We start from the raw sequence: 15,520 nt of genomic DNA on the forward strand, positions 1-15,520 counted from the left end.
TACATATTTACTTATTTTAGGTATTTATAGTATGTTTCTAAACAGCTCAGTTTTTTTTAATTTTATAAAAAACACTTTAGATTAGTATTAAGCTTAAAAATGTGTTGGTCGTACTAGTCAAGAAGGCGGTAAACATGCGTTATGCGGCGTTCTAACTTAGTTACGAAGTAGAAACTAGGTAAAAACGCCGTATATGTCACATGCTGCCTTTTTGCTTAGTAACAATGAATAATTCCCACTTGAAATCCTAAGTTAAAAGACCTTATAGCAGCTATTCGGCCTTTTTGGTTAGTATACTAGGAAAAATTAAGATTTTGTCCAGATTTTCGACTAGCGTGCTAGTATAAAAAAACGTATACCACCAAAAACACCGAATATACGGTTATATAGATTAGTATTTATGGAAGAAATGGGAATAAAAAATAGACACGTAGTTTAAATGTTTATTTATATACGAACAAAAAACGCCATACTACTAGGCTATTATTAAAAAAACGAGATCCAGCGATTACTTTTTGGATTATAATCTTAATTACCGTACAAAATTAACACATAAATTGGGTTTTTCCCACTAGTTACCATCAAGTTGTTACCAGTGGTAACTAATGGGATTTGTTTCCCAGTAGTTACCACTGGTAAAAGGTTGGATTTTTTCCCCAGTAGTTACTACAATTTTGTTAGGGTTGAATAAAGCCTCTATTTTTATAGTATTCTACTTATACTGTTTTTATTACTATTTAACTATAACAACTTGATGGTAACTAGTGGGAATAACCCGATTTATATGTTAATTTTGTATGGTAATTAAGGTTATAATCCAAAAAGTAATCGCTGGACCTCGTTTTTTTAATAAAACTATACTACATAGTGTTTTTTGTTCATATAATAAAAGACATTTAAATTGTACTGTAAAAAAATGTTGGTGGTAACTACTAGGGAAAAAATCCCACCATTTACCAGTGGTAACTACTGGAAAAAAACTTCCCAGTAATTACCACAAAACTGAGTTGGTGGTAGCTACTGGGAAGAAAGGTGGGAAATAAATTCCCAGTAGTTACCACTGGTAACAAATTGGTGGTAGATACCTAACTGGTGGGAATAACCCCATAATATGTACAAATTTTTAATGTGTACAGTCTTTCTGATTTTATTTGTATCATAGGCTAGATTTACTCGACTCTACTAATGACATTACATGTACTTACTTCTAATGAGCATGAGCAACGAAACTTAAAAGAGTCCTTATTGCGGACTCTGCCGAATTATTACTTCCCATAAAAACGGAGATTCGTACTCATTTTAAAACAACGTGTTGTATTGTAATAAATTGCACATACAATAACATAAGGTATATCTATACCAGTACCTAATTAGTTTATATTCCAACAAAACTAATGAAATAGAGGAAAAATAAGTTAACTTATATTCGCTGTATTTTTTTATTATGGTATCTGAAGCTGCACATTAATTACAGGCATAGATATACCTTATCCTTTAGTGAGTACAAAGTTTTAGAGCAATCTACCTAATCGTTTTAAAATGAGAGCGTAACTACGTTTGTATGGAGATCCCAGCTTGCTGCTGACTTAAATCTTAGCAACCATCTATCTTTGTAGGTGAGCAGTTGTCGCATACACGTAACTTACAATAATACATAATGTTTTACCGAATTCGTGGCATCTCTAATAGTTATTTTAGTTTGTTATCAATAGGCATCGAATCATCGAGAGTTTCATCGCACGGTAAGACGTTAGCGAGTTGTGTAGTCTACATTAGCAATAAAATTAAACTCGTATTAATTCCTGCACATACTCTGTCATTTATTTAATTCTAAAACGCATTTTAGCGGTTGTACCTAATTAAAAATCAGATTCAAATTTTAATAAAATTCTTTTTCTATTAGATTACAAACTCATAGCTTTTACTATTTTAACATACAACTATTACCTAATACACAAACATACCAACTTATTTTAAGATACATATTTTTTTTTTATAAAACCCACTTAGGTATTTAATGGCCTAATATATATATAACTCTCAGTTGGTTTTTGGATGGACCCAGGTTCCATACAAAGATGCCCATGGTCCTTTGTCCTGGTTATCTAAATACTTAGGCGGAAAATGTTATTCTGTCCATAAGAATTCTCATTAAATTTCCCTTTAAAACATTTTTCAATAAGATTTAAACTCTTCGTAATGTCAAATACCTACTTGGCTTATAGGGAATTAAACCCGATATAATCAGCTCTAATATAAATTTGATTTTATTTAAATAAAAGCAGTCAAACCGTCGAATGAAAAAATAAAACTTAAACAACGTTTGCTGTAGAAAAGTACGTATGAACAATTTCATCATCACAAACTACGATAGAAAGACGTATTTGCTGTCGAGCGTAAGTATTTGCGAGGCAATTTTAAAGTATATACCATGATAAAAATGATAATGCTCGAAGGTACTGATTGTAAACACTACATATTATTGATAACATATGATGGTAATGCAATAATAAAGTATTTTTCTTACTTTGGCGTTCGGTCAATATTTCGCGCGCAAAATGCCACCTCCGCTCGCATACCGGCAGCCACAAGCCTGCGCTTGCGGCTGACGGCTTTTACTTAGCATAAGGGTGTCTTTCGGCGCGCGGGGAGCATGACGAAGGTTGGAGCATATACTGCGTTATAGACTAGTTAGACGCACTTTCAACCATTATAAAAGTTTGTTTGCGTTTAATACGACGTCCATACAAAATAAGAAGAACGTATAACATTTATACGTTTCTAAAGACTATTATGGTGACGTAAAAAAGTTAAGTGATACTAGGCTTAAATGACGTATGAGACATTTAAACAAAAAAAAATACTATACGATTTTTTAGACTAGTATCAGATCTAAAATTTTGCTAAAGATCCTAAACTTAAAGCGCGTATAGCGTCTTTTACGTATTTTTAGCCTAGTTTTTGGCTTATACGTTATTTTAGGCTAGACATGGTGGATAAGATTTTACGCAAACCAGAGCGTAAAAAAACGTATAGCTGCATATACGTTGTTTTAGCCTGGCTTTGTCAAATAGTCGCTTTTTAGACTAGGAACGCTTAGAAAGTTAGTGCAAATACGGTCTTTTTACGATATTTTTCTCGGAAACTAAGCCACTTATCGGAAAACGGGCCAAAGTGGTCGATGCATCTCGATCTCTACATTACGAATATCACAAAAAGTCAATTTTGGCAAAATGTCGAAAAACTGCCTTTTAGCTTAGGAGGGCAGACAAGTGTCGCTACTGTTAAAAAATGTACTGCTAATACAATTTACAACTAATATTACAAACAGAAGGAGTTGAAAATAAAGTTCCGATTAATCCGGTTATAATATTAGTTGAAAATTGTTGAGCATTAGACTTTTCTTTCGTCGCGACATCTATTGCCAACTAGCAGTAGGTATTGATAAATTCCGCTACTTGACGCTAGATATCGCGAAATAACAGGCCTATTCGGATTTCGAGATAATCACAAGATCTTAAGACGATTTAGAGATCAACTAGATCTACATTGGATATCGACTAGATGTGACTTGGATATCTCAGTCATAACTTGTCGAAATTGTTCAAAAGGACCTCCAGAATCGCGGAAACGTCAAATTTGACATATCTATCTTACAAATATTTTTAAATTATCCGTATCGTAACTTGTTGAAGTCTAGTAGAAATCTAATTCATTTTCCGAATCGAGCCGTAACTCGCGTTTTGGTAAGACGACTGATGTATGGAGTTACCACTCGTTCTTTACTTATATTTCTCTATGGTCTATGTAAATTAGAAAAAAAAAATAGAAATTAGTTGATGAATGCCATAAGTCGTCCAGAACCTCGCTTGGAGCGTTTTTGGCTTTATTTCAATAAAGTTTAGGCGGAATAAGGCATGTTTGTTAATTCTGCCCAAAGAATATAATAATCTGCCTGTCCAGTTTTACCAAATATTTATTTCTTTTTATTTTATGTGGATGAAATCTGATAATATTCGTGCACGTGTGATTTCTTATTCGTTTCTGAATTAAATATAAAGGCAGATAGATGCGTTTAAAGATAGTCAATTACATATGTACTTGTAATTAACTTTACAAATTACTACGGTACTTTTTAAATTATAAATTGGTAGTTTACATAATTTGTAATTTGATTATCATTGTTGACATTTTATAATTACGTTTGCATGCTAAATTATTGACGATCATAATGTAAATTCATATAGATTAGCGTAAGAACACTTTATAATGTAATTTATCATTATGAAATAAATAAACTAAACTAAATTAAACTACCTACATTCGTACGAATACTTGAACTCGCATGTGTAGAGTAGGGCTTATTTAGACGGCGCGCGAACTCGCATGCGATTTTAATTACATTACGGACTGTTGGTTACGTCCAATTCAACCGACCGATCAAAACCCGCAATGTAATAAAACTCGTATGCGAGTTCTCGCATCACCTAAATGAGCCCTTAGGGTTACACTGGCAAATATTTTTACTCAGTTTTTTCGGCAAAGTTAGAAAGAGATTTTCTGTTGTGGAACTGGGTACCTACCCTCGACAAAACTACACCAGCAATCGAACACACGTTAGTATGTATTTGTATAGTAAAAACAAATGTGCCTCATGAAAAAAAATAAGTTTATTAGGTGGCCGCTAGTGGCACAGTACTCGTACAATTTCTCCATACAGATTGTTTACGTTCTCGCTAAAGTATCGAATTAGTAATCTGTGGTAAGCGCACTGAACGCGTTTACAAACAAATACTTGCGCTAAATACTTACTAAATATATGTACATACGGGACGTTCCAATGTTTGATATTTGTCACGTTGAGGACAATCCAATTGCCATTAATCGTTTGTAGATTTGCTGATAATACAAAAATAATTACGTTTGTTCTGTGAAAACACATTACAATTCAATTCAGGTCTGCAGCTTTTTCCTGAAACTGGTGAGATATGTTGATGACAAAATTACAGTGCTTTAAAATGGAGTTCTGATATACTTAACAAATTATTTCGCCTAATTTCATTTCGACTATTAACATATATCCCAGAACGTTTAGTTTCCAAACAAACGTCTACCAAATTTATAATTCATCAAATGTTATAATGGGAAATGTTATAATAACTGCTTAAAAATATTTAAAAGGTCCAAAATCATCATGTTATAAATAAAAAAATTATACACTTTTAAAATTAGAATTGATTTTTTTATTTGTACATCAGGGTGTGCCTGCATAATACATAAAACCTGCATATATATAAACTACATCAGCCACCCTTCGTTCGATGTTGTCAGTCGGGTCAATAAGAAACCATCGTTAAATTCATTCACGTTTTATTGCTACAAACTGATAAACATCGGGGACCGATTTAGGACGATCTTATGCCTCACTTTTTACTGTTCTTTATTCAAATTGACGAGGGCAAGCCGCGGGTTCCAGAAGCTTCGAGCACAGGCAAACCCAGAGCTAAAAGGAACCAGTGTACTTGAGCCATTCTGTTTAAAGTATTATATTACGAGTTTAGAAAAAATTATCGGCCAAGAGCATGTCGGGCCTTGCTCAGTGTAGGGTTTCGTAGTTACCCTTGTGTCATAATAGGCCAAACGGGGGCTATTAGTAAGTATCATAAGGGAGTGAGTACCTTTGCAGCGCTTTGTACATTACGTCTTTTTACTATGAAAAGAAGATTTTTTGCAATAACTCACAAACTACTAAAGCGATCATGTTCGTTATAGTTTTCATTGAAAGTATTTATTAAACTCTTGTTTCACTTTTTTTTTCATATTTTTTGGACCCGTGGTTCAAAAGTTAGAGGGGGGGGACACTTTTTGTATGGGAGGTACCCTAAAAAAATTTTTTTTGTACTTGTTATTTTATCGTGCTGTTGCAATGCATGATCTATGTATCCATGCCAAAATGCAGCTTTCTAGCACTAACGATCACGGAGCAAAGCCTCGGACAGACAGACAGACAGACAGACAGACAGACAGACCTGGCGAAACTATAAGGGTTCTAGGTGCCTACGAAACCCTAAAAAGTGGAAAAATGGACTGACTTGGGTGGCACTTGAACCCACGACCACTGGCTCGCTAGCCAAGTGTCCTGCCATCTGAGCTACCAAGCCCTTACCCAATACAGCGAATATTTCCATAATAATTGAGAATTAGGGAGGCCCTAGCGACATCTACCGTAAGAGAGAGCGGATAGTTTAGTAGTTTTTATTTCTAGTTGATGCCAAATTAATATATGTAGAATCACAAGCTCGTTTGATCCTAATAAGAAAATTATAAATATATAATTATAATTTTTTATTTATTTTAGTTTGTATTTTCTATTTTAAGGCTTTTTATTGTTTAAAAAGAGTATTTTATTATAAATTTCCTTACATTTTTCGATTCTTCATATACAAAGTCTATGAAAAATTGTAACGGAATGGAAATAACATTTTGGGACTCTTTTTTCTCCTGTTGGGATCAAAATTCTGAGTATAAATTACAGAAAAATTAGCAAATAAAAAAAAGTAAGTACAACTTTAAAGAAAATAGCTTACTCGTACTTGTGAGCTCCAAATCCAATAGGTACCTGTGTTATTTGTTAGCGTACTTATTCTGGCTAGCTGCTGACCGTTCGACTTTATAAGCAACTATAATACGCGGCGCTGCGTGTAAGGGCTGACAGTACCAAAGTTAGAGTATATAAGCGGGTTATATATAGCGCGAGATAGCCGGACAAGTTGTGAAGGCGACCGAACGCCCGGATAATCTGATTACTGCGCCAGCAGTGTTTTGTCACGCAATATTGGCTTAGATAAGTTTAACTATGCGATGGTCGCATGGGTCCATTTTGTCTATTATTATACAGAATAAAAGGATTTTATGTTAAACTTGTATGAAAGCAAGGGTAATGGAAAAGTAATTTATTTAGAGTTTCCGAGCGAAGTTTGTAAGAATAATAAAAATATTGTGCAGGTAACATTGTGATCATTTTATAGGTAGGTATTAAATAAATAAATAATTTCTTTATTCAGACAATACAGTCCACATTTGTTAATCAACTATGTACGTATAAAGTAGGTTTATTGTACTTACATAAACTAAAATTATACAGGTATTTTTTAACCCTTTACCGCATACGAAGCCATTTATGGCGGATATAATATTCAACTCTATTGACAGCTATTAAAGTTCAAATTTAAAACAAATAATTTTCATATTTTATTACGTGCAGTACCTACGGGTACCTACGGGGTTAGTATATTATATAATAAACATCCCCAGTATGGGGGTTTATTAGTACATCCAGTGTCTTGCAATGCAAAAGACTGTCTGGCCTATCCGCTAACATATTTAGAATGCTGTATGCTGTTGGAACTATATACCCTGCATTCTGCTTCTGATAGACACAATCTTTTTGCGCATTACGTCGTGGAAGTCCTCTACGTGGGCGTCAGGGAACATTCCAGATGCGCTGCAGAATCTAGGGAGTCCCATCAGGACCCTAAACCCTTGGACCCTTGTTTCGTCTAGTTAAAATCCGTTATAAAAACGGATTTGGGTACAATTTTACACTCAGATCATCCTTTAATTATTAGAGTGAAATGAAGGGATGTAATTAAAATGTTATGCAAGAACGAATAACGGGTTTGGCGGCAACGATGTGGTGTTAAAAGACTAGTCTTTAAATTGTGAACGTTATATTACCTGATATTAACCTTTTGGACGCCAATGACCGATATATCCGCACCGTAGGTCCAACGCCAAAGACCGATTAATCCGTCACAGACCACATAGCAACACAGACCTACGGGCATATGCATAAAGTCCGATTTCAGTTATGACACTTTGGTGACGTGGCGTCGGAGTGACAGCTTTTGTGTTTAACACGGCGTCGAAAAGGTTAACTTACTTAACGAATATTCAGCAACTATTCGGTATTCGGCATATTCGGTCACTTTGCCGAATGCAACAGATATTCGGTATTCGGCCGAATGATGCCTACTATTCGGCCAAATACCATCTACCTAAAGAGAAAAATCACACAATAAAAATAACCAAAAACTAAGTAGGTATATTTAATATTTAAAATGTATTATTGGAAAGTTGTTAAATACGAAGACCCTTTTTTTGCATTTGTTGTTTAATAAATATTTTATATTCTGGATCTGATTTGACTCTTTCAATCATTAATTCTGTTCAACAAAAAATATATCTTAATTAGCAAACGTTGAGCTTTGTTGGTGTGTTCGCCATAATAATTGTGACTCAAAATGTTCGCACGTCATATCGAATTTTCGGTCGCCGAATATTCGGCGCTTCGACCGAGAGAGAGGCCTAATATTCGGTATTCGGCCAAAACCACTATTCGGGGCATCTCCAATATTAACCCTCAGTTTGTAATATTAACCGCCACATTTACGATACTATCGAACTAAGAAATTGCTGATATCCGAGCGCTGACTAAAGAGATGTTTTGCCTCTATTTTGAGACACAATATGAAACCCGGGCGCCGGGCCCACAAAAGAACGTAATTCCTTGCAGATGTCGTCTACAAAGAACTGAATTTATCATTATGTATATTATTGGAAAAGTTTCTTCGATAGCCCTAGATTACAATGCGTGATTTTTATTTACGCTTCCTCAAATTGGAGATAAATACATCAATAAATACAATTGGAACATTTCTAGAGACTGAACTGAATGGATAGTGTTATCTAAGTGATCTACAATCTAACAAGTAAAACAAAATCTTCAAATTTTTAAGACGATTTATTATTCGTGAAGTCGTGATTATAGATTCCTCGTCATTCATATAGTGCGACATAAAATAGTAAAACTAAATAAAATGGAACTAAAAAAAACTCATACCAAATTGTTGTCATGTTTAAGCATTTTACGTAAAAAATGTAACAGAGGTGGCCACTGAGCCTTCCAACAGTCCAAATAGCGTGGCTGCAATCCAAAATCGGTCCGTGAATGTCAAAAACGTACAATGTTTAATATTAGGATGCCGTTCATTTGGATGAATCCATTGTAACGGCATCCATTTGGAAGGCTCGTCAGTGGCCTGCTTTACGTAGAAAGTGGCGCTCGCAATAATTTTCTACAATTTCTTCTCGGACTATAAATATGCCAATCATTAAATATCTAAGTATACACCGTGTTTTTTTTGATTTCCGTTAATTTCAAGGGTGCATACCTGAGCTTAAATCAAGTAACTTTCCCAAAGACACTGATATTCTAATTAACTCCATTTCGAAGATAATCAATATTTTATTTTTTTCCTATAAGGCCTCTACAAGCTTGTACACTTGCCTTAAGGCCGGTTTACAATTGATTAGTGTTTAGAATGAGTTCATACATTTGCTACTAAACTTAAGTAAAATCTCGGTCGATCGATGTTCGAATTGACATTGATATGTCACAGATTTCAATGGTTTGGTTTAGTTAAATGTAATGCCCGTGTTACAACAACGCTATATGCTACATTTAATTACTTTTTAATATTAATTTTTCTGAAGAAAAAAAGCAAAAAAAAATTTTTTTTTTCAAAATTAACTATGCCATTTAGTTTTCTTAAACGTACTTAACCATACCCCGAAGTTAACGGAATTCAATAAAAACACGGTGTATATTGAAACATGAATGTTAAATATCTACCATATAAAATACCTATTAAATACGGAAATAACTCTGACTGTCTTACCTCTTCACGTTTAAACTGTTGAACTGCGTACTGTGCGATTTAAGAGGAATTTCCTCCCGCGGACGCTCCGGCTGTGGAATGAGCTCCCTTCCGAGGTTTTCCCGAGGGTCTACAGTATTCTTCTTCTTCAAAAAAGGAGTGTACAGGTTTTTAAAAGGCCGGCAACGCGCATGTAACACCTCTGGAGTTGCAGGCGTCCATAGGCTACGGTGACTGCTTACCATCAGGCGGGCCGTATGCTTGCTTGCCACCGATGTGGTATAAAAAAAACTGATTAAGATGAAATCCGATCACTAATGTTAGGTATAGTGAGTCAAATATCAATAATAAATATAAGAAATAAAAGACATTCGACCCCGTTATCCGCTACTTGAAATGAAATAATTAGTATGAGATGTCAAAAGATTTTGAAGCTTATATACATTAGGTACAGGAAGTATATTCCATCAAGCAAAGACTGCAATTAAGTCTACAAACGAAGTTACATAACTCAGCAAACGTACCCTGGAATACTATAAAAAAGGTAATACCCATAAATGTCGTCGTTAGGCAGTAATGAAGAGGCTCGGCTGCTATTTTAACGTTCGTTTGGTTCAATGCGAATATCAAAGATGAATGTATACCCAAGTCAACGCAAATTGAATTTTATAATAACTTTGAAGACATTGTGAACGTAGAACATGTAAGGAATATTAACGCCTCAAAGCGTTTTCTTACAAAAACATAATTTCAAGTATGTGTTTTGGCTTAATTAGTCAACTCTTACATGCTCGTCAGCTGGCATTGGCATCAGACAACATAACAATCACATAATTATTATTTTATTACATACGTGTAGGTACACGCTCTCTTAATAACGAAATTTAAAAAAAAAGGTAGGTATGGCGCATTATTCGAGTAACCGTTGAAAATGTAAACCAAGAGGAAGGCATTTTTGACTGGTCTATTCGTAGCAACAGTTCGCGTGTCCGCTCTGCGTGACGGTCGCCCATCGATCACCGCTCTTAGGAGAGACACGAATGACAGTTTTTTCACGCGAACTTTCTGAAAAATGTTTGCCCATTTCGTTTATTTAGGCTAATTGGCGATTTTCTTTTCAATATGTCTCTGTCGTCTAATAATCGACAGCGGCTGCGGGAAAAAGCTTCTTGAATATTATTATTTGTCTAAAATAGCTATTGAAGAGTTCTTTCGTTTTGATCCATTCTGATGATGACGGGGCCAACCAGAGTGGAAATGATAGGCAGTGTAGTTACATAAATGTGGATTTTCTTATATTAACAAGCGACTTGCAGAAGCACTGGACGGTGGCCTACACTGAGAGAAAAATCATCACCAGGAATTAATAAACAGTTCTGTACTGGGGGAAAAAATGAAGTTTTAGTAGTAATCATGGAAGTTTCACTATTTCTGTAAAATTTATTTATTTCTACAAACAGCTCATTAATACTAAATCTAATTTCAGCAAACAGACTTTATTAAATGGAGCATTAAACAAAGTTCAGTATTTGTTACAATCCATTTTTATTACTACTAAAATTCTCCGATTTTTACTAGTAAAGTTTGTGATTTTTGGAAAAAAGCATCTGTGATTTCAAGTTATGATTTTAGTAAATGTCTCACTTACATAGTTTTGTAATATCTAAAAAACGAGTTCGCGGGAATAACATTACCCCATTTAAAATAACAATTCAGTTGTTACTATAGCGACATTACAAAGTTTACTGGTATTTAGTAGATAGACTTGTTGTGTTTATGTTCATTGTTGTACCAATCACTAAACGAGTTTTGTAATACCAACACAGCGAAACGAATGTTAGTGATTTTAGTAAAATTTACTACTTGCTACGTTCATTTGGTTAGAGTTAGTATTGTGTCGGATGTCGGGCGGGCGTGTCTCGTGTCTTCTTTGTTTAAAACATACTTAAGTTAAATAATAAATTTAGGATATATTGTGGGCCATGGACATATTAACCCGCGACCTACTGTGTAGTTGGTGTCTACAGGAATATATTGTTCTGCAACTTCGAGCTAGCTGTTGTTATTCTAGTGATAATGACATCATAGGTAAATCTAAACTGTTTGCAATTCCAACCTCCCTAGCACAGGTGCGCCGCGAGAGCATGTTGCGCGCGTAATAAATACTAGTCTCTTTCTGACTGTATGAATAAGAAAGGAATGGGTAGAATATCTCGACAGGCTTTTATAGTGCCTCTTTAGTGCAGAGATATACTACCAAACGCTTTTTTATTCATACAGACAGAAATAGAGACGGGTAGCTACCACGCGCGCGACATGCTCTCGCGGCGCCCGTTTGCTAGGGGCGGAGGAATTGCAAACAGTTTAGTTTTTGCCTGTGACGTCATTATCTCTAGAATAACAACAGCTAGCTTGGAATCGCAGTACAGTTTAGTAAAACCTATGACGTCATCGTCTCCGATATTGCTAAAGCACGCTTAGAATTACAAAACGGTTAGTTTTCACCCATGACGTCATCACCTCCGATATTGCTAAAGCACCTCTCGGAATTACAAAACCAAATTTCTGAAATTACTCTAGCATACTTCAAATTACAAATATAGAAGTTGTATTTCCTACTAAATGGAAATTGCAAAAAAGTCAATTTGTTCCTATTAGTTGACTCTCCTTGTCCCCGGATTAAGTTTTATTTTTGTAATTCTAAGTGTGTTTTTGTTAGTTTTTTTCTCAGTGTAGCGGTAAGAGCGTGCGACTTACAATCCGGAGGTCGCGGGTTTTTATAACCCGGCTCGTTCCAATGAATTTTTCGGAACTTATGTAGGTACGTAATATCATTTGATATTTACCAGTTGCTTTTCGGTGAAGGAAAACATCGTGAGGAAACCGGACTAATCCCAATAAGGCCTAGTTTCCCTTCTGGGTTGGAAGGTCAGATGGCAGTCGCTTTCGTAAAAACTAGTGCCTACGTCAAATCATGGGATTAATTGTCAAGCAGACCCCAGGCTCCCATGAGCCGTGGCAAAATGCCACTGATTCATAACTTGAGGGCTCAGCGATTTCATAAGTATGTACGTCGCCATCAGATATATTGGCGCGGCCGAGGTGCTCAAAAATATCTCAACACGCACTCTAGACCTCTAGCGCCTTGACAATAGAGGCGTGTTCAGATACTTGTGGGCATTTGGTTGCTCCGATATATCTGATGGCGACTGTACCTATTCGTATGCGTGCAGAATCATTTTCCCATGAAGGCATAGTTTTGTCTACTGAAGTGCCGCTGGAAAGTTTTCGAAATATGCGAAATTTCTACAAGGGAAAAATTGAAACTTTCCGTTTCTAAAATATGTAGAAATATCCATGTTCCAGAAATCTCTTCAGAGATAACTTTTAGGATTTTTTCCGATACTTGCACATCTATAGTTTAGACTAAATATCGCTGTCTTTCTTTCCAAAAGTACCTAAATAATTAGTTGACTACTCAGTTTGGTTTTGGTTTCTTTTACAGGTATTACTTTGAATGTACATCATTAGTAGGTACCCATCTCAATAACTACCGTAAAATGGGGTGAGTAGGGTCGAAACTGAAATTCACACCTCGATAACATTTTATTTTTACATATGAAAACTGAATGGTGTATATAAGTAATAAGTGTTCCGGACGTTTGTATTTTAGTTTTTATTTTAATTTGGGTAGTTCCATTTCATAACTTTGACGATAAAGAGGAAAACCCAGCTCACCCCAAATACGAGGGTGAGAGGGGTTTTCATACAAAGGTGATTTTGGAAGATTGTTGGATCGATTTTTTTTTATTATGCGTATTACTATAGCTCCGTTTTACTGGAATACATTGTTTTTGTAGCAGTAGCCTTAAAATCCCTTCTCACCCCCCTCTCAAACCTTCTCTCCCCTTTCATAACCCACCTCTCCCCGCGAAACCTACTCACCTCGTTTTACGGTACCTAATCAATTCTTCAGGGTGATCGTGGCGTACGCTCAGAAATTGTGGCTCTAATTAAAATGAAGTCAATAAAAGGAGTTTTATGTAAACGAGCCACGAAAACAAGCAAGATTTAGCTTTTAGAGCGCGGTTACTGTTGCTTCTCCTTAATTTTGACTGATGACAGAATTCACAAGTCACGTTTTCATGTGCCTTCTATAAATTTGCGTCTTAGTAGGGACGAGAGTCCATAGACTAGGAATCCTCTAGACGGAGTTTAGAGCAATTATTTCATGAAACAGATGCTGCCAAAAATACGGGGGTGCGGGGGACGAGGTGAGCGAGGGCCCGTGCCGTGATTGGTCCGTTCAAAGACACGGACGTCACACAAAGACACTTTCGACTCGAAAATGGAGTAAAACTACCGTATTTGTGGCAGAGGGGGTAGAGCTACTATGCTCAGTGTGGAGGATGTCTTGTCTGTGCGAGAGTCACTATACTATCAATGTCCAATTTCATATAATATTATATTTATTGCGATCATGTTCATTATGATAAAATATTATATCGAAGATATGTATAGCCCCTTTACGGCATTGTTAAAGTTTTAATACTATAGTCAGTTTTATTTAGCATTAGAAAGAAGGTAAGCCATCTTGACGTGTCTTTTTATTAAAAAAAAAAACACTTTTTAAAAATAAGTCACAGCAAGTATGTAGCAATTATAAATCATATACGATTATTTACATTCTTTTGCTTTCATACGTAATATAAACTAATTTTTAAAAGTGGTTTTCAATCATTTTCAATAAAAAGACACGTTAATATTTTTTACCCTTTTACAAGCTTTTATTTACTATCACCTGTCCCGTTGTCTGTCTGTCTGTCGGTCTGTAATCAAATCTTGCAAGTTAAATTGATCCACTTCCCGGTTTCCGATTGAGCTGAAATTTTGCATAGGTACATGTATAAATCGGATTACAATGCAATATTATGGAACCATCGAGCTGATCTGATGATGGAGACAGGAGGTGGCCATAGGAACTCTGTGATGAAACAACGCAACCTAATTGTGTTAGGGGTTTTTAGAATTGGCCTGATGACAAATTTTGAAATCCCTTTTATTATTGTCGGTACACTTGTACTGGTTCCGAAAAACACAATATTTCAGCTATACTCATAAGATTTAACATAAATAATTGCATTTTTTTATAGCTAGTTTAAACCTCGCGCGAAAACGACTCGCAAGCTATTTGTGACGTCATTAATTAGTTGGTGGAAGGGTGATAGACATTGTTTACATACTTACAGTTACGAATTTTTCCTTGAATCCGAATGATATTGTAACTTCAGCACCATATATTATGATTAGGAATGATAAATACATTACAAACATTAATCACAATAACTCATTTTATACAAAAACTCTCACACGGTTGCAATTTAAGATGAATTATTTAGATACATGCAAATTCTGGAGGGTTTGGAGGGTTTGTTTTGGAGGGTTAACATACACTGATTAGGAAAAAAACAAATGTGATAGACGCACTAGATTACGCAAAAAAGTTGAAATGGAAGTGGGCAGGCCACGTCGCACGGATGGTGGACAAAAGATGGACAAACCAGATAACTACGTGGCCCGGACCAATAGGCAAACGTAGAGTTGGAAGACCTTACATGCGATGGTCGGAGGACATTGCAAAAATCGCTGGACAAAAGTGGACTCTAACAGCACAAGACAGATCCAACTGGCACTCTCTGGAGGAGGCCTTTACCCGAGAAGGGGTTCTTGCTACGTAGGAAATTAGGAATATGCTTATTGGTATTTTGATTTAATTTTTTGTGAAAAATAATGACATTACG

The 15,520-nt window shown here is 35.6% G+C and overlaps 1 long non-coding RNA gene across 1 annotated transcript in view; it reads right to left on the minus strand.

Moving 5' to 3' along the window:
* Window positions 1–5,931: 5,931 nt before the first annotated feature.
* Window positions 5,932–15,520, minus strand: part of LOC134793856 (uncharacterized) — a 33,736-nt gene continuing 24,147 nt past the window's right edge. The window contains exon 2 of the long non-coding RNA XR_010144593.1: window positions 5,932–6,029. This is a non-coding gene — a long non-coding RNA (uncharacterized LOC134793856). The remainder of the gene's footprint in view (window positions 6,030–15,520) is intronic.

Source organism: Cydia splendana, chromosome 9, assembly GCF_910591565.1.
Source record: "Cydia splendana chromosome 9, ilCydSple1.2, whole genome shotgun sequence".
Classification (NCBI taxonomy): Eukaryota; Metazoa; Arthropoda; class Insecta; order Lepidoptera; family Tortricidae; genus Cydia; species Cydia splendana.